This window comes from Platichthys flesus, chromosome 16, assembly GCF_949316205.1.
Source record: "Platichthys flesus chromosome 16, fPlaFle2.1, whole genome shotgun sequence".
Lineage (NCBI taxonomy): Eukaryota > Metazoa > Chordata > Actinopteri > Pleuronectiformes > Pleuronectidae > Platichthys > Platichthys flesus.
This window is the reverse complement of record NC_084960.1, coordinates 20,288,762-20,308,017: the sequence shown is the minus strand read 5'-3', so window position 1 is coordinate 20,308,017 and position 19,256 is coordinate 20,288,762. Positions and strand designations below refer to the sequence as shown.

Below are 19,256 nucleotides of genomic sequence, written 5' to 3'. Positions count from 1 at the left end.
CACACTCGGTAAATTTCCACTGCTATGCGGATGACACCCAGTTATATTTGTCAATAAAACCTGAACAAAGTAATCAATTAACTAAACTTCGAACATGTCTCAAGGACATAAAAACCTGGATGACCCGCAATTTTCTCTTATTAAACTCAGACAAAACAGAGGTTATAATACTTGGCCCCAAACACCTTAGAGATGCATTATCTAATGATATAGCTGCGCTAGACGACATTGCCCTTGCTTCCAATGAAACAGTCAGGAACTTGGGAGTGATCTTCGATCCTGATTTATCCTTTAATAGTCACTTAAAACAAATTTCTAGGACCGCTTTTTTCCACTTGCGTAATATTTCAAAAATTAGACATGTCCTTTCACAAAAAGATGCAGAAAAACTAGTCCACGCCTTTGTTACATCGAGACTGGACTATTGTAATTCATTATTATCAGGCTCCAGCAGGAAGTCGTTAAAGACTCTACAGCTTGTCCAAAATGCTGCAGCACGTGTCCTGACGAGAACAAAGAGAAGAGAGCACATTTCTCCAATATTAGCATCGCTACACTGGCTTCCAGTTAAATCTAGAATAGAATTTAAAATTCTCCTCCTCACCTTCAAGGCCCTTAATAATATAGCGCCTTTATACCTTAAAGAGCTGTTAATACCTTATAAACCCACTAGAGCACTCCGCTCCCAGAATTCAAGCCTACTTGTCGTCCCTAAATTCTCTAAAAGTAGAGTAGGAGCCAGAGCTTTTAGCCATCAAGCCCCTCGGCTGTGGAATAATCTACCACTTTCAGTTCGGGAGGCAGTCACCATCTGTTCGTTTAAAAGTAGGCTCAAAACCTTTCTTTTTGATAAAGCTTATAGTTAGAGCTAATTAGTGCGCCAGAACGTAACTTGTTCTATTTTATGACACATGACACACGGAGCTTCTCTTTCCAGCTTCTCCTTCCTCTTCTCCATCCCTATCCCCCTTCCCCGGAATCCCTTTGCTTTATCACCCGCAGATCCAGGGCCTCTGTGGCCGCACCATGGATTACGGTTTGTGGATCGCGCACCGGGGGTCGCGGTGTTGGATCCAGTGTGGCGGATTCTGAGTCATGTGGGCTGATCGTGGTGCTGGTGGCGGACCCTGTGTCGCGTTGGCATTGGGCACGGGCGGTGGACCAGGACCGCAGTGGTGGCTTGTGATGGGTCCTCCTGGTGGGCGGCGGTGGACGGTGACTGAGGACTGAAGTGGCGTCTGGTCTGGATGGTGGATCGTGGTCTAGATGGTTGCTGAGCATGGACTGTGCTTCATCAATGCTGCTAGAGACTTTGATTATTGCTGATGTTCTCCTGCACGTGGCATCTATTGCACTTCTGTCCGTCCTGGGAGAGGGATCCCTCACATGTGGCTCTCTCTGAGGTTTCTACATATTTTTACCCTGTTAAAAGGGTTTTTTGTAGTTTTTCCTTACTCTTGCTGAGGGTTAAGGACAGAGGATGTCACACCCTGTTAAAGCCCTATGAGATGAATTGTAATTTGTGAATATGGGCTATACAAATAAAATTTGATTGATTGATTGATTGATTGAAGATGAAACTTATCGGCTGCAAACACGTGTGCATAGGCTTGCTGTGGTTTCTTGAAAACCTGTCACTTCTCTTTCCAGATCCTCTTTCAGTTTTAACTTATTAGTGGGAGGCTACAGGTATTTCCACTCTCTGGCCCTTTGCATATCTTGACATTGCGTGTAACCCTAATGACTCACACCATAGCGAAATGCTATACACACCTTGACCCAAGGAGCTCCACACAATACCATTTGGTGGGGGGTTAAACGACCTGCAAGTTTAAACACCAACTCTGAGTATAGGTGAAGATCCTAGAGAGATTTCATACCTGAAACCTCCCACAAGTCTTTTAGAACTAAAGAAGCCTCTTGGACGACCAGTGTAACATCTTCAAAAAAACACAAGCAAGGCCAGTTGCCTATGTACGCAGGTACAATACCAGAAAACATAAATTAGAGTCCTGTGGTCCCCTAAATTGTTCTCCAGTAAAGAAATGATAACCAACTGTGGTCTGCACGCATGGGTTAAAATCCAGTTTTTTCAGCAATAGTTTTCTTCTTCTTCTTGTGTCCACAGCCACTTGTCACCATTGTAACATGTCTCTTAAGAGCAGGAAAAGTTTCAATTTTAGGAGATAAATTTACCTCTGAATAGGACGAGGTGGCCGAGTGGTCAAGGCGATGGACTGCTAATCCATTGTGCTCTGCACGCGTGGGTTCGAATCCCATCCTTGTCGCAGTGAAGTTTACAAGACACAAAGTTCTACTCTAATTGACTGAATCAGCTTACTCTGCTGCTTGAGATTATGATCTCAAATGCTTTATATTGTCACGTGTACTGACAAAAACGCTAACCAGGTGCTCTGAATCTCTCACCAACTTGAAATGACAGATTAGAAACATATTATTGGAGAAAATATGAGCATTTAGTTAGTGTTTAAGTATGGTGATACGCAACCATGTGCTCTCAAGAAAAATGTCCTTCCTACTTGGCGCTGGCTCTATAACTCTCTGAACCATGCTGGAAGGATGGAACTGCATTTTTCTGTATAATATCAGTCCATGGCATAAAAACAAGGAAACCCATCTTGTTTTAGAAGGGGACTATATCAAACTGAATTACAGAACTTTCCCAATCAGACTAAAATCAAGATATTACAAATTTCCTGGAGAATGTGGGCATCGATCCCACTACTTCTCGCATGCTAAGCGAGCGCTCTACCATTTGAGCTAATTCCCCATCCGCAGAGCTCTCTGTAAATTACTTACTTGTCCAGTCTCCCCTGAGGGCCTGTGATGAGAGACTTCATTCATTTGTCTAGGCAATGTGATCCAGTCCAGGACAGAACAACATACACGCTGAAGAGGTTGCCATGATTTGCCACAGAAGCTATTCTTACACAGGGGGATTATCTCAAATGGTAGAGCACTCGCTTTGCATGTGAGATGTAGTGGGATCGATGCCCACATTCTACACTATTGAACCCTTCATTCCCCTTTGTGAGTGACATCCATTGTCTTTGACCTTAAGATGAAACTTATCGGCTGCAAACACGTGTGCATAGGCTTGCTGTGGTTTCTTGAAAACCTGTCACTTCTCTTTCCAGATCCTCTTTCAGTTTTAACTTATTAGTGGGAGGCTACAGGTATTTCCACTCTCTGGCCCTTTGCATATCTTGACATTGCGTGTAACCCTAATGACTCACACCATAGCGAAATGCTATACACACCTTGACCCAAGGAGCTCCACACAATACCATTTGGTGGGGGGTTAAACAACCTGCAAGTTTAAACACCAGCTCTGAGTATAGGTGAAGATCCTAGAGAGATTTCATACCTGAAACCTCCCACAAGTCTTTTAGAACTAAAGAAGCCTCTTGGACGACCAGTGTAACATCTTCAAAAAAACACAAGCAAGGCCAGTTGCCTATGTTTGCAGGTACAATACCAGAAAACATAAGTTAGAGTCCTGTAGTCCCCTAAATTGTTCTCCAGTAAAGAAATGATAACCAACTGTGGTCTGCACGCTTGGGTTGAAATCCAGTTTTTTCAGCAATAGTTTTCTTCTTCTTCTTGTGTCCACAGCCACTTGTCACCATTGTAACATGTCTCTTAAGAGCAGGAAAAGTTTAAATTTTAGGAGATACCTCTGAATAGGACGAGATGGCCGAGTGGTCAAGGCGATGGACTGCTAATCCATTGTGCTCTGCACACGTGGGTTCGAATCCCATCCTCGTCGCAGTGAAGTTTACAAGACACAAAGTTCTACTCTAATTGACTGAATCAGCTTACTCTGCTGCTTGAGATTATTATCTCAAATGCTGTATTCTCGTCACGTTTTCTGACAAAAATGTTAACCAGTTGCTCTGAATCTCTCACCAACTTGAAATGACAGATTAGAAACATATTATTGGGGAAAATATGAGCATTTAGTTAGTGTCTAAGTATGGTGATACGCCACCATGTGCTCTCAAGAAAAATGTCCTTCCTGCTTGGCGGTGGCTCTATAACTCTCTGAACCATGCTGGAAGGATGGAACTGCATTTTTCTGTATAATATCAGTCCATGGCATAAAAACAAGGAAACCCATCTTGTTTTAGAAGGGGACTATATTAAACTGAATTACAGAACTTTCCCAACCAGACTAAAATTAAGATATTACAAATTTCCTGGAGAATGTGGGCATCGATCCCACTACTTCTCGCATGCTAAGCGAGCGCTCTACCATTTGAGCTAATTCCCCATCTGCATAGCTCTCTGTAAATGACTTACTTGTCCAGTCTCCCCTGAGGGCCTGTGATGAGAGACTTCATTCATTTGCCTATGCAATGTGATCCAGTCTAGGACAGAACAACATACATGCTGAAGAGGTTGCCATGATTTGCCACAGAAGCTATTCTTACACAGGGGGATTAGCTCAAATGGTAGAGCGCTCGCTTTGCATGTGAGAGGTAGTGGGATCGATGCCCACATTCTCCACTATTGAACCATTAATTCTCCTTTGTGAGTCACATCCATTGTCTTCGACCTTAAGATGAAACTTATCGGCTGCAAACACGTGTCCATAGGCTTGCTGTGGTTTCTTGAAAACCTGTCACTTCTCTTTCCAGATCCTCTTTCAGTTTTAACTTATTAGTGGGAGGCTACAGGTATTTCCACTCTCTGGCCCTTTGCATATCTTGACATTGCGTGTAACCCTAATGACTCACACCATAGCGAAATGCTATACACACCTTGACCCAAGGAGCTCCACACAATACCATTTGGTGGGGGGTTAAACGACCTGCAAGTTTAAACACCAACTCTGAGTATAGGTGAAGATCCTAGAGAGATTTCATACCTGAAACCTCCCACAAGTCTTTTAGAACTAAAGAAGCCTCTTGGACGACCAGTGGAACATCTTCAAAAAAACACAAGCAAGGCCAGTTGCCTATGTATGCAGGTACAATACCAGAAAACATAAGTTAGAGTCCTGTAGTCCCCCAAATTGTTCTCCAGTAAAGAAATGATAACCAACTGTGGTCTGCACGCATGGGTTAAAATCCTGTTTTTTCAGCAATAGTTTTCTTCGTCTTCTTGTGTCCACAGCCACTTGTCACCATTGTAACATGTCTTTTAAGAGCAGGAAAAGTTTGTATTTTAGGAGATAAATTTACCTCTGAATAGGACGAGGTGGCCGAGTGTTCAAGGCGATGGACTGCTAATCCATTGTGCTCTGCACGCGTGGGTTCGAATCCCATCCTCGTCGCAGTGAAGTTTACAAGACACAAAGTTCTACTCTAATTGACTGAATCAGCTTACTCTGCTGCTTGAGATTATTATCTCAAATGCTGTATTCTCGTCACGTTTTCTGACAAAAATGTTAACCAGTTGCTCTGAATCTCTCACCAACTTGAAATGACAGATTAGAAACATATTATTGGGGAAAATATGAGCATTTAGTTAGTGTCTAAGTATGGTGATACGCCACCATGTGCTCTCAAGAAAAATGTCCTTCCTGCTTGGCGGTGGCTCTATAACTCTCTGAACCATGCTGGAAGGATGGAACTGCATTTTTCTGTATAATATCAGTCCATGGCATAAAAACAAGGAAACCCATCTTGTTTTAGAAGGGGACTATATTAAACTGAATTACAGAACTTTCCCAACCAGACTAAAATTAAGATATTACAAATTTCCTGGAGAATGTGGGCATCGATCCCACTACTTCTCGCATGCTAAGCGAGCGCTCTACCATTTGAGCTAATTCCCCATCTGCATAGCTCTCTGTAAATGACTTACTTGTCCAGTCTCCCCTGAGGGCCTGTGATGAGAGACTTCATTCATTTGCCTATGCAATGTGATCCAGTCTAGGACAGAACAACATACATGCTGAAGAGGTTGCCATGATTTGCCACAGAAGCTATTCTTACACAGGGGGATTAGCTCAAATGGTAGAGCGCTCGCTTTGCATGTGAGAGGTAGTGGGATCGATGCCCACATTCTCCACTATTGAACCATTAATTCTCCTTTGTGAGTCACATCCATTGTCTTCGACCTTAAGATGAAACTTATCGGCTGCAAACACGTGTCCATAGGCTTGCTGTGGTTTCTTGAAAACCTGTCCCTTCTCTTTCCAGATCCTCTTTCAGTTTTAACTTATTAGTGGGAGGCTACAGGTATTTCCACTCTCTGGCCCTTTGCATATCTTGACATTGCATGTAACCCTAATGACTCACACCATAGCGAAATGCTATACACACCTTGACCCAAGGAGCTCCACACAATACCATTTGGTGGGGGGTTAAACGACCTGCAAGTTTAAACACCAACTCTGAGTATAGGTGAAGATCCTAGAGAGATTTCATAACTGAAAACTCCCACAAGTCTTTTAGAACTAAAGAAGCCTCTTGGACGACCAGTGTAACATCTTCAAAAAAACACAAGCAAGGCCAGTTGCCTATGTATGCAGGTACAATACCAGAAAACATAAGTTAGAGTCCTGTAGTCCCCCAAATTGTTCTCCAGTAAAGAAATGATAACCAACTGTGGTCTGCACGCATGGGTTAAAATCCTGTTTTTTCAGCAATAGTTTTCTTCGTCTTCTTGTGTCCACAGCCACTTGTCACCATTGTAACATGTCTTTTAAGAGCAGGAAAAGTTTGTATTTTAGGAGATAAATTTACCTCTGAATAGGACGAGGTGGCCGAGTGTTCAAGGCGATGGACTGCTAATCCATTGTGCTCTGCACGCGTGGGTTCGAATCCCATCCTCGTCGCAGTGAAGTTTACAAGACACAAAGTTCTACTCTAATTGACTGAATCAGCTTACTCTGCTGCTTGAGATTATTATCTCAAATGCTGTATTCTCGTCACGTTTTCTGACAAAAATGTTAACCAGTTGCTCTGAATCTCTCACCAACTTGAAATGACAGATTAGAAACATATTATTGGGGAAAATATGAGCATTTAGTTAGTGTCTAAGTATGGTGATACGCCACCATGTGCTCTCAAGAAAAATGTCCTTCCTGCTTGGCGGTGGCTCTATAACTCTCTGAACCATGCTGGAAGGATGGAACTGCATTTTTCTGTATAATATCAGTCCATGGCATAAAAACAAGGAAACCCATCTTGTTTTAGAAGGGGACTATATTAAACTGAATTACAGAACTTTCCCAACCAGACTAAAATTAAGATATTACAAATTTCCTGGAGAATGTGGGCATCGATCCCACTACTTCTCGCATGCTAAGCGAGCGCTCTACCATTTGAGCTAATTCCCCATCTGCATAGCTCTCTGTAAATGACTTACTTGTCCAGTCTCCCCTGAGGGCCTGTGATGAGAGATTTCATTCATTTGCCTATGCAATGTGATCCAGTCTAGGACAGAACAACATACATGCTGAAGAGGTTGCCATGATTTGCCACAGAAGCTATTCTTACACAGGGGGATTAGCTCAAATGGTAGAGCGCTCGCTTTGCATGTGAGAGGTAGTGGGATCGATGCCCACATTCTCCACTATTGAACCATTAATTCTCCTTTGTGAGTCACATCCATTGTCTTCGACCTTAAGATGAAACTTATCGGCTGCAAACACGTGTCCATAGGCTTGCTGTGGTTTCTTGAAAACCTGTCACTTCTCTTTCCAGATCCTCTTTCAGTTTTAACTTATTAGTGGGAGGCTACAGGTATTTCCACTCTCTGGCCCTTTGCATATCTTGACATTGCGTGTAACCCTAATGACTCACACCATAGCGAAATGCTATACACACCTTGACCCAAGGAGCTCCACACAATACCATTTGGTGGGGGGTTAAACGACCTGCAAGTTTAAACACCAACTCTGAGTATAGGTGAAGATCCTAGAGAGATTTCATACCTGAAACCTCCCACAAGTCTTTTAGAACTAAAGAAGCCTCTTGGACGACCAGTGTAACATCTTCAAAAAAACACAAGCAAGGCCAGTTGCCTATGTATGCAGGTACAATACCAGAAAACATAAGTTAGAGTCCTGTAGTCCCCCAAATTGTTCTCCAGTAAAGAAATGATAACCAACTGTGGTCTGCACGCATGGGTTAAAATCCTGTTTTTTCAGCAATAGTTTTCTTCGTCTTCTTGTGTCCACAGCCACTTGTGACCATTGTAACATGTCTTTTAAGAGCAGGAAAAGTTTGTATTTTAGGAGATAAATTTACCTCTGAATAGGACGAGGTGGCCGAGTGTTCAAGGCGATGGACTGCTAATCCATTGTGCTCTGCACGCGTGGGTTCGAATCCCATCCTCGTCGCAGTGAAGTTTACAAGACACAAAGTTCTACTCTAATTGACTGAATCAGCTTACTCTGCTGCTTGAGATTATTATCTCAAATGCTGTATTCTCGTCACGTTTTCTGACAAAAATGTTAACCAGTTGCTCTGAATCTCTCACCAACTTGAAATGACAGATTAGAAACATATTATTGGGGAAAATATGAGCATTTAGTTAGTGTCTAAGTATGGTGATACGCCACCATGTGCTCTCAAGAAAAATGTCCTTCCTGCTTGGCGGTGGCTCTATAACTCTCTGAACCATGCTGGAAGGATGGAACTGCATTTTTCTGTATAATATCAGTCCATGGCATAAAAACAAGGAAACCCATCTTGTTTTAGAAGGGGACTATATTAAACTGAATTACAGAACTTTCCCAACCAGACTAAAATTAAGATATTACAAATTTCCTGGAGAATATGGGCATCGATCCCACTACTTCTCGCATGCTAAGCGAGCGCTCTACCATTTGAGCTAATTCCCCATCTGCATAGCTCTCTGTAAATGACTTACTTGTCCAGTCTCCCCTGAGGGCCTGTGATGAGAGACTTCATTCATTTGCCTATGCAATGTGATCCAGTCTAGGACAGAACAACATACATGCTGAAGAGGTTGCCATGATTTGCCACAGAAGCTATTCTTACACAGGGGGATTAGCTCAAATGGTAGAGCGCTCGCTTTGCATGTGAGAAGTAGTGGGATCGATGCCCACATTCTCCACTATTGAACCATTAATTCTCCTTTGTGAGTCACATCCATTGTCTTCGACCTTAAGATGAAACTTATCGGCTGCAAACACGTGTCCATAGGCTTGCTGTGGTTTCTTGAAAACCTGTCACTTCTCTTTCCAGATCCTCTTTCAGTTTTAACTTATTAGTGGGAGGCTACAGGTATTTCCACTCTCTGGCCCTTTGCATATCTTGACATTGCATGTAACCCTAATGACTCACACCATAGCGAAATGCTATACACACCTTGACCCAAGGAGCTCCACACAATACCATTTGGTGGGGGGTTAAACAACGTGCAAGTTTAAACACCAACTCTGAGTATAGGTGAAGATCCTAGAGAGATTTCATAACTGAAACCTCCCACAAGTCTTTTAGAACTAAAGAAGCCTCTTGGACGACCAGTGTAACATCTTCAAAAAAACACAAGCAAGGCCAGTGGCCTATGTATGCAGGTACAATACCAGAAAACATAAGTTAGAGTCCTGTAGTCCCCCAAATTGTTCTCCAGTAAAGAAATGATAACCAACTGTGGTCTGCACGCATGGGTTAAAATCCTGTTTTTTCAGCAATAGTTTTCTTCGTCTTCTTGTGTCCACAGCCACTTGTCACCATTGTAACATGTCTTTTAAGAGCAGGAAAAGTTTGTATTTTAGGAGATAAATTTACCTCTGAATAGGACGAGGTGGCCGAGTGTTCAAGGCGATGGACTGCTAATCCATTGTGCTCTGCACGCGTGGGTTCGAATCCCATCCTCGTCGCAGTGAAGTTTACAAGACACAAAGTTCTACTCTAATTGACTGAATCAGCTTACTCTGCTGCTTGAGATTATTATCTCAAATGCTGTATTCTCGTCACGTTTTCTGAAAAAAATGTTAACCAGTTGCTCTGAATCTCTCACCAACTTGAAATGACAGATTAGAAACATATTATTGGGGAAAATATGAGCATTTAGTTAGTGTCTAAGTATGGTGATACGCCACCATGTGCTCTCAAGAAAAATGTCCTTCCTGCTTGGCGGTGGCTCTATAACTCTCTGAACCATGCTGGAAGGATGCAACTGCATTTTTCTGTATAATATCAGTCCATGGCATAAAAACAAGGAAACCCATCTTGTTTTAGAAGGGGACTATATTAAACTGAATTACAGAACTTTCCCAACCAGACTAAAATTAAGATATTACAAATTTCCTGGAGAATATGGGCATCGATCCCACTACTTCTCGCATGCTAAGCGAGCGCTCTACCATTTGAGCTAATTCCCCATCTGCATAGCTCTCTGTAAATGACTTACTTGTCCAGTCTCCCCTGAGGGCCTGTGATGAGAGACTTCATTCATTTGCCTATGCAATGTGATCCAGTCTAGGACAGAACAACATACATGCTGAAGAGGTTGCCATGATTTGCCACAGAAGCTATTCTTACACAGGGGGATTAGCTCAAATGGTAGAGCGCTCGCTTTGCATGTGAGAAGTAGTGGGATCGATGCCCACATTCTCCACTATTGAACCATTAATTCTCCTTTGTGAGTCACATCCATTGTCTTCGACCTTAAGATGAAACTTATCGGCTGCAAACACGTGTCCATAGGCTTGCTGTGGTTTCTTGAAAACCTGTCACTTCTCTTTCCAGATCCTCTTTCAGTTTTAACTTATTAGTGGGAGGCTACAGGTATTTCCACTCTCTGGCCCTTTGCATATCTTGACATTGCATGTAACCCTAATGACTCACACCATAGCGAAATGCTATACACACCTTGACCCAAGGAGCTCCACACAATACCATTTGGTGGGGGGTTAAACAACCTGCAAGTTTAAACACCAACTCTGAGTATAGGTGAAGATCCTAGAGAGATTTCATAACTGAAACCTCCCACAAGTCTTTTAGAACTAAAGAAGCCTCTTGGACGACCAGTGTAACATCTTCAAAAAAACACAAGCAAGGCCAGTGGCCTATGTATGCAGGTACAATACCAGAAAACATAAGTTAGAGTCCTGTAGTCCCCCAAATTGTTCTCCAGTAAAGAAATGATAACCAACTGTGGTCTGCACGCATGGGTTAAAATCCTATTTTTTCAGCAATAGTTTTCTTCGTCTTCTTGTGTCCACAGCCACTTGTCACCATTGTAACATGTCTTTTAAGAGCAGGAAAAGTTTGTATTTTAGGAGATAAATTTACCTCTGAATAGGACGAGGTGGCCGAGTGTTCAAGGCGATGGACTGCTAATCCATTGTGCTCTGCACGCGTGGGTTCGAATCCCATCCTCGTCGCAGTGAAGTTTACAAGACACAAAGTTCTACTCTAATTGACTGAATCAGCTTACTCTGCTGCTTGAGATTATTATCTCAAATGCTGTATTCTCGTCACGTTTTCTGACAAAAATGTTAACCAGTTGCTCTGAATCTCTCACCAACTTGAAATGACAGATTAGAAACATATTATTGGGGAAAATATGAGCATTTAGTTAGTGTCTAAGTATGGTGATACGCCACCATGTGCTCTCAAGAAAAATGTCCTTCCTGCTTGGCGGTGGCTCTATAACTCTCTGAACCATGCTGGAAGGATGCAACTGCATTTTTCTGTATAATATCAGTCCATGGCATAAAAACAAGGAAACCCATCTTGTTTTTAGAAGGGGACTGTATCAAACTGAATTACAGAACTTTCCCAACCAGACTAAAATCAAGATATTACAAATTTTCTGGAGAATGTGGGCATCGATCCCACTACTTCTCGCATGCTAAGCGAGCGCTCTACCATTTGAGCTAATTCCCCATCCGCAGAGCTCTCTGTAAATGACTTACTTGTCCAGTCTCCCCTGAGGGCCTGTGATGAGAGACTTCATTCATTTGCCTAGGCAATGTGATCCAGTCCAGGACAGAACAACATACACGCTGAAGAGGTTGCCATGATTTGCCACAGAAGCTATTCTTACACAGGGGGATTATCTCAAATGGTAGAGCACTCGCTTTGCATGTGAGAGGTAGTGGGATCGATGCCCACATTCTCCACTATTGAACCCTTAATTCCCCTTTGTGAGTAACATCCATTGTCTTCGACCTTAAGATGAAACTTATCGGCTGCAAACACGTGTGCATAGGCTTGCTGTGGTTTCTTGAAAACCTGTCACTTCTCTTTCCAGATCCTCTTTCAGTTTTAACTTATTAGTGGGAGGCTACAGGTATTTCCACTCTCTGGCCCTTTGCATATCTTGACATTGCGTGTAACCCTAATGACTCACACCATAGCGAAATGCTATACACACCTTGACCCAAGGAGCTCCACACAATACCATTTGGTGGGGGGTTAAACGACCTGCAAGTTTAAACACCAACTCTGAGTATAGGTGAAGATCCTAGAGAGATTTCATACCTGAAACCTCCCAAAAGTCTTTTAGAACTAAAGAAGCCTCTTGGACGACCAGTGTAACATCTTCGAAAAAACACAAGCAAGGCCAGTTGCCTATGTACGCAGGTACAATACCAGAAAACATAAGTTAGAGTCCTGTAGTCCCCTAAATTGTTCTCCAGTAAAGAAATGATAACCAACTGTGGTCTGCACGCATGGGTTAAAATCCTGTTTTTTCAGCAATAGTTTTCTTCTTCTTCTTGTGTCCACAGCCACTTGTCACCATTGTAACATGTCTCTTAAGAGCAGGAAAAGTTTGAATTTTAGGAGATAAATTTACCTCTGAATAGGACGAGGTGGCCGAGTGGTCAAGGCGATGGACTGCTAATCCATTGTGCTCTGCACGCGTGGGTTCGAATCCCATCCTCATCGCAGTGACGTTTACAAGACACAAAGTTCTACTCTAATTGACTGAATCAGCTTACTCTGCTGCATGAGATTATTGTCTCAAATGCTGTATTCTCGTCACGTGTACTGACAAAAATGCTAACCAGGTGCTCTGAATCTATCACCAACTTGAAATGACAGATTATAAACATATTATTGGGGAAAATATGAGCATTTAGTTAGTGTCTAAGTATGGTGATACGCCACCATGTGCTCTCAAGAAAAATGTCCTTCCTACTTGGCGGTGGCTCTATAACTCTCTGAACCATGCTGGAAGGATGGAACTGCATTTTTCTGTATAATATCAGTCCATGGCATAAAAACAAGGAAACCCATCTTGTTTTAGAAGGGGACTATATCAAACTGAATTACAGAACTTTCCCAACCAGACTAAAATCAAGATATTACAAATTTCCTGGAGAATGTGGGCATCGATGCCACTACTTCTCGCATGCTAAGCGAGCGCTCTACCATTTGAGCTAATTCCCCATCTGCATAGCTCTCTGTAAATGACTTACTTGTCCAGTCTCCCCTGAGGGCCTGTGATGAGAGACTTCATTCATTTGCCTATGCAATGTGATCCAGTCTAGGACATAACAACATACATGCTGAAGAGGTTGCCATGATTTGCCACAGAAGCTATTCTTACACAGGGGGATTAGCTCAAATGGTAGAGCGCTCGCTTTGCATGTGAGAGGTAGTGGGATCGATGCCCACATTCTCCACTATTGAACCATTAATTCTCCTTTGTGAGTCACATCCATTGTCTTCGACCTTAAGATGAAACTTATCGGCTGCAAACACGTGTCCATAGGCTTGCTGTGGTTTCTTGAAAACCTGTCACTTCTCTTTCCAGATCCTCTTTCAGTTTTAACTTATTAGTGGGAGGCTACAGGTATTTCCACTCTCTGGCCCTTTGCATATCTTGACATTGCGTGTAACCCTAATGACTCACACCATAGCGAAATGCTATACACACCTTGACCCAAGGAGCTCCACACAATACCATTTAGTGGGGGGTTAAACGACCTGCAAGTTTAAACACCAACTCTGAGTATAGGTGAAGATCCTAGAGAGATTTCATACCTGAAACCTCCCACAAGTCTTTTAGAACTAAAGAAGCCTCTTGGACGACCAGTGTAACATCTTCAAAAAAACACAAGCAAGGCCAGTTGCCTATGTTTGCAGGTACAATACCAGAAAACATAAGTTAGAGTCCTGTAGTCCCCCAAATTGTTCTCCAGTAAAGAAATGATAACCAACTGTGGTCTGCACGCATGGGTTAAAATCCTGTTTTTTCAGCAATAGTTTTCTTCGTCTTCTTGTGTCCACAGCCACTTGTCACCATTGTAACATGTCTTTTAAGAGCAGGAAAAGTTTGTATTTTAGGAGATAAATTTACCTCTGAATAGGACGAGGTGGCCGAGTGTTCAAGGCGATGGACTGCTAATCCATTGTGCTCTGCACGCGTGGGTTCGAATCCCATCCTCGTCGCAGTGAAGTTTACAAGACACAAAGTTCTACTCTAATTGACTGAATCAGCTTACTCTGCTGCTTGAGATTATTATCTCAAATGCTGTATTCTCGTCACGTTTTCTGACAAAAATGTTAACCAGTTGCTCTGAATCTCTCACCAACTTGAAATGACAGATTAGAAACATATTATTGGGGAAAATATGAGCGTTTAGTTAGTGTCTAAGTATGGTGATACGCCACCATGTGCTCTCAAGAAAAATGTCCTTCCTGCTTGGCGGTGGCTCTATAACTCTCTGAACCATGCTGGAAGGATGGAACTGCATTTTTCTGTATAATATCAGTCCATGGCATAAAAACAAGGAAACCCATCTTGTTTTAGAAGGGGACTATATTAAACTGAATTACAGAACTTTCCCAACCAGACTAAAATTAAGATATTACAAATTTCCTGGAGAATGTGGGCATCAATCCCACTACTTCTCGCATGCTAAGCGAGCGCTCTACCATTTGAGCTAATTCCCCATCTGCATAGCTCTCTGTAAATGACTTACTTGTCCAGTCTCCCCTGAGGGCCTGTGATGAGAGACTTCATTCATTTGCCTATGCAATGTGATCCAGTCTAGGACAGAACAACATACATGCTGAAGAGGTTGCCATGATTTGCCACAGAAGCTATTCTTACACAGGGGGATTAGCTCAAATGGTAGAGCGCTCGCTTTGCATGTGAGAGGTAGTGGGATCGATGCCCACATTCTCCACTATTGAACCATTAATTCTCCTTTGTGAGTCACATCCATTGTCTTCGACCTTAAGATGAAACTTATCGGCTGCAAACACGTGTCCATAGGCTTGCTGTGGTTTCTTGAAAACCTGTCACTTCTCTTTCCAGATCCTCTTTCAGTTTTAACTTATTAGTGGGAGGCTACAGGTATTTCCACTCTCTGGCCCTTTGCATATCTTGACATTGCGTGTAACCCTAATGACTCACACCATAGCGAAATGCTATACACACCTTGACCCAAGGAGCTCCACACAATACCATTTGGTGGGGGGTTAAACGACCTGCAAGTTTAAACACCAACTCTGAGTATAGGTGAAGATCCTAGAGAGATTTCATACCTGAAACCTCCCACAAGTCTTTTAGAACTAAAGAAGCCTCTTGGACGACCAGTGGAACATCTTCAAAAAAACACAAGCAAGGCCAGTTGCCTATGTATGCAGGTACAATACCAGAAAACATAAGTTAGAGTCCTGTAGTCCCCCAAATTGTTCTCCAGTAAAGAAATGATAACCAACTGTGGTCTGCACGCATGGGTTAAAATCCTGTTTTTTCAGCAATAGTTTTCTTCGTCTTCTTGTGTCCACAGCCACTTGTCACCATTGTAACATGTCTTTTAAGAGCAGGAAAAGTTTGTATTTTAGGAGATAAATTTACCTCTGAATAGGACGAGGTGGCCGAGTGTTCAAGGCGATGGACTGCTAATCCATTGTGCTCTGCACGCGTGGGTTCGAATCCCATCCTTGTCGCAGTGAAGTTTACAAGACACAAAGTTCTACTCTAATTGACTGAATCAGCTTACTCTGCTGCTTGAGATTATTATCTCAAATGCTGTATTCTCGTCACGTTTTCTGACAAAAATGTTAACCAGTTGCTCTGAATCTCTCACCAACTTGAAATGACAGATTAGAAACATATTATTGGGGAAAATATGAGCATTTAGTTAGTGTCTAAGTATGGTGATACGCCACCATGTGCTCTCAAGAAAAATGTCCTTCCTGCTTGGCGGTGGCTCTATAACTCTCTGAACCATGCTGGAAGGATGGAACTGCATTTTTCTGTATAATATCAGTCCATGGCATAAAAACAAGGAAACCCATCTTGTTTTAGAAGGGGACTATATTAAACTGAATTACAGAACTTTCCCAACCAGACTAAAATTAAGATATTACAAATTTCCTGGAGAATGTGGGCATCGATCCCACTACTTCTCGCATGCTAAGCGAGCGCTCTACCATTTGAGCTAATTCCCCATCTGCATAGCTCTCTGTAAATGACTTACTTGTCCAGTCTCCCCTGAGGGCCTGTGGTGAGAGACTTCATTCATTTGCCTATGCAATGTGATCCAGTCTAGGACAGAACAACATACATGCTGAAGAGGTTGCCATGATTTGCCACAGAAGCTATTCTTACACAGGGGGATTAGCTCAAATGGTAGAGCGCTCGCTTTGCATGTGAGAGGTAGTGGGATCGATGCCCACATTCTCCACTATTGAACCATTAATTCTCCTTTGTGAGTCACATCCATTGTCTTCGACCTTAAGATGAAACTTATCGGCTGCAAACACGTGTCCATAGGCTTGCTGTGGTTTCTTGAAAACCTGTCACTTCTCTTTCCAGATCCTCTTTCAGTTTTAACTTATTAGTGGGAGGCTACAGGTATTTCCACTCTCTGGCCCTTTGCATATCTTGACATTGCGTGTAACCCTAATGACTCACACCATAGCGAAATGCTATACACACCTTGACCCAAGGAGCTCCACAAAATACCATTTGGTGGGGGGTTAAACGACCTGCAAGTTTAAACACCAACTCTGAGTATAGGTGAAGATCCTAGAGAGATTTCATACCTGAAACCTCCCACAAGTCTTTTAGAACTAAAGAAGCCTCTTGGACGACCAGTGGAACATCTTCAAAAAAACACAAGCAAGGCCAGTTGCCTATGTATGCAGGTACAATACCAGAAAACATAAGTTAGAGTCCTGTAGTCCCCCAAATTGTTCTCCAGTAAAGAAATGATAACCAACTGTGGTCTGCACGCATGGGTTAAAATCCTGTTTTTTCAGCAATAGTTTTCTTCGTCTTCTTGTGTCCACAGCCACTTGTCACCATTGTAACATGTCTTTTAAGAGCAGGAAAAGTTTGTATTTTAGGAGATAAATTTACCTCTGAATAGGACGAGGTGGCCGAGTGTTCAAGGCGATGGACTGCTAATCCATTGTGCTCTGCACGCGTGGGTTCGAATCCCATCCTCGTCGCAGTGAAGTTTACAAGACACAAAGTTCTACTCTAATTGACTGAATCAGCTTACTCTGCTGCTTGAGATTATTATCTCAAATGCTGTATTCTCGTCACGTTTTCTGACAAAAATGTTAACCAGTTGCTCTGAATCTCTCACCAACTTGAAATGACAGATTAGAAACATATTATTGGGGAAAATATGAGCATTTAGTTAGTGTCTAAGTATGGTGATACGCCACCATGTGCTCTCAAGAAAAATGTCCTTCCTGCTTGGCGGTGGCTCTATAACTCTCTGAACCATGCTGGAAGGATGGAACTGCATTTTTCTGTATAATATCAGTCCATGGCATAAAAACAAGGAAACCCATCTTGTTTTAGAAGGGGACTATATTAAACTGAATTACAGAACTTTCCCAACCAGACTAAAATGAAGATATTACAAATTTCCTGGAGAATGTGGGCATCGATCCCACTACTTCTCGCATGCTAAGCGAGCGCTCTACCATTTGAGCTAATTCCCCATCTGCATAGCTCTCTGTAAATGACTTACTTGTCCAGTCTCCCCTGAGGGCCTGTGATGAGAGACTTCATTCATTTGCCTATGCAATGTGATCCAGTCTAGGACAGAACAACATACATGCTGAAGAGGTTGCCATGATTTGCCACAGAAGCTATTCTTACACAGGGGGATTAGCTCAAATGGTAGAGCGCTCGCTTTGCATGTGAGAGGTAGTGGGATCGATGCCCACATTCTCCACTATTGAACCATTAATTCTCCTTTGTGAGTCACATCCATTGTCTTCGACCTTAAGATGAAACTTATCGGCTGCAAACACGTGTCCATAGGCTTGCTGTGGTTTCTTGAAAACCTGTCACTTCTCTTTCCAGATCCTCTTTCAGTTTTAACTTATTAGTGGGAGGCTACAGGTATTTCCACTCTCTGGCCCTTTGCATATCTTGACATTGCATGTAACCCTAATGGCTCACACCATAGCGAAATGCTATACACACCTTGACCCAAGGAGCTCCACACAATACCATTTGGTGGGGGGTTAAACGACCTGCAAGTTTAAACACCAACTCTGAGTATAGGTGAAGATCCTAGAGAGATTTCATAACTGAAACCTCCCACAAGTCTTTTAGAACTAAAGAAGCCTCTTGGACGACCAGTGTAACATCTTCAAAAAAACACAAGCAAGGCCAGTTGCCTATGTATGCAGGTACAATACCAGAAAACATAAGTTAGAGTCCTGTAGTCCCCCAAATTGTTCTCCAGTAAAGAAATGATAACCAACTGTGGTCTGCACGCATGGGTTAAAATCCTGTTTTTTCAGCAATAGTTTTCTTCGTCTTCTTGTGTCCACAGCCACTTGTCACCATTGTAACATGTCTTTTAAGAGCAGGAAAAGTTTGTGTTTTAGGAGATAAATTTACCTCTGAATAGGACGAGGTGGCCGAGTGTTCAAGGCGATGGACTGCTAATCCATTGTGCTCTGCACGCGTGGGTTCGAATCCCATCCTCGTCGCAGTGAAGTTTACAAGACACAAAGTTCTACTCTAATTGACTGAATCAGCTTACTCTGCTGCTTGAGATTATTATCTCAAATGCTGTATTCTCGTCACGTTTTCTGACAAAAATGTTAACCAGTTGCTCTGAATCTCTCACCAACTTGAAATGACAGATTAGAAACATATTATTGGGGAAAATATGAGCATTTAGTTAGTGTCTAAGTATGGTGATACGCCACCATGTGCTCTCAAGAAAAATGTCCTTCCTGCTTGGCGGTGGCTCTATAACTCTCTGAACCATGCTGGAAGGATGGAACTGCATTTTTCTGTATAATATCAGTCCATGGCATAAAAACAAGGAAACCCATCTTGTTTTAGAAGGGGACTATATT

At 42.5% G+C, this 19,256-nt stretch overlaps 2 non-coding genes across 2 annotated transcripts; both read left to right on the top strand.

Moving 5' to 3' along the window:
* The first annotated feature begins 2,206 nt into the window (after nucleotides 1-2,206).
* On the top strand, nucleotides 2,207-2,288 carry trnas-gcu (transfer RNA serine (anticodon GCU)). Its single transcript has one exon. It is a non-coding gene; the product is annotated as a tRNA-Ser (tRNA).
* A 10,475-nt stretch (nucleotides 2,289-12,763) lies between these two features.
* trnas-gcu (transfer RNA serine (anticodon GCU)) lies at nucleotides 12,764-12,845 on the top strand. Its single transcript has one exon. It is a non-coding gene; the product is annotated as a tRNA-Ser (tRNA).
* Nucleotides 12,846-19,256: the final 6,411 nt, after the last annotated feature.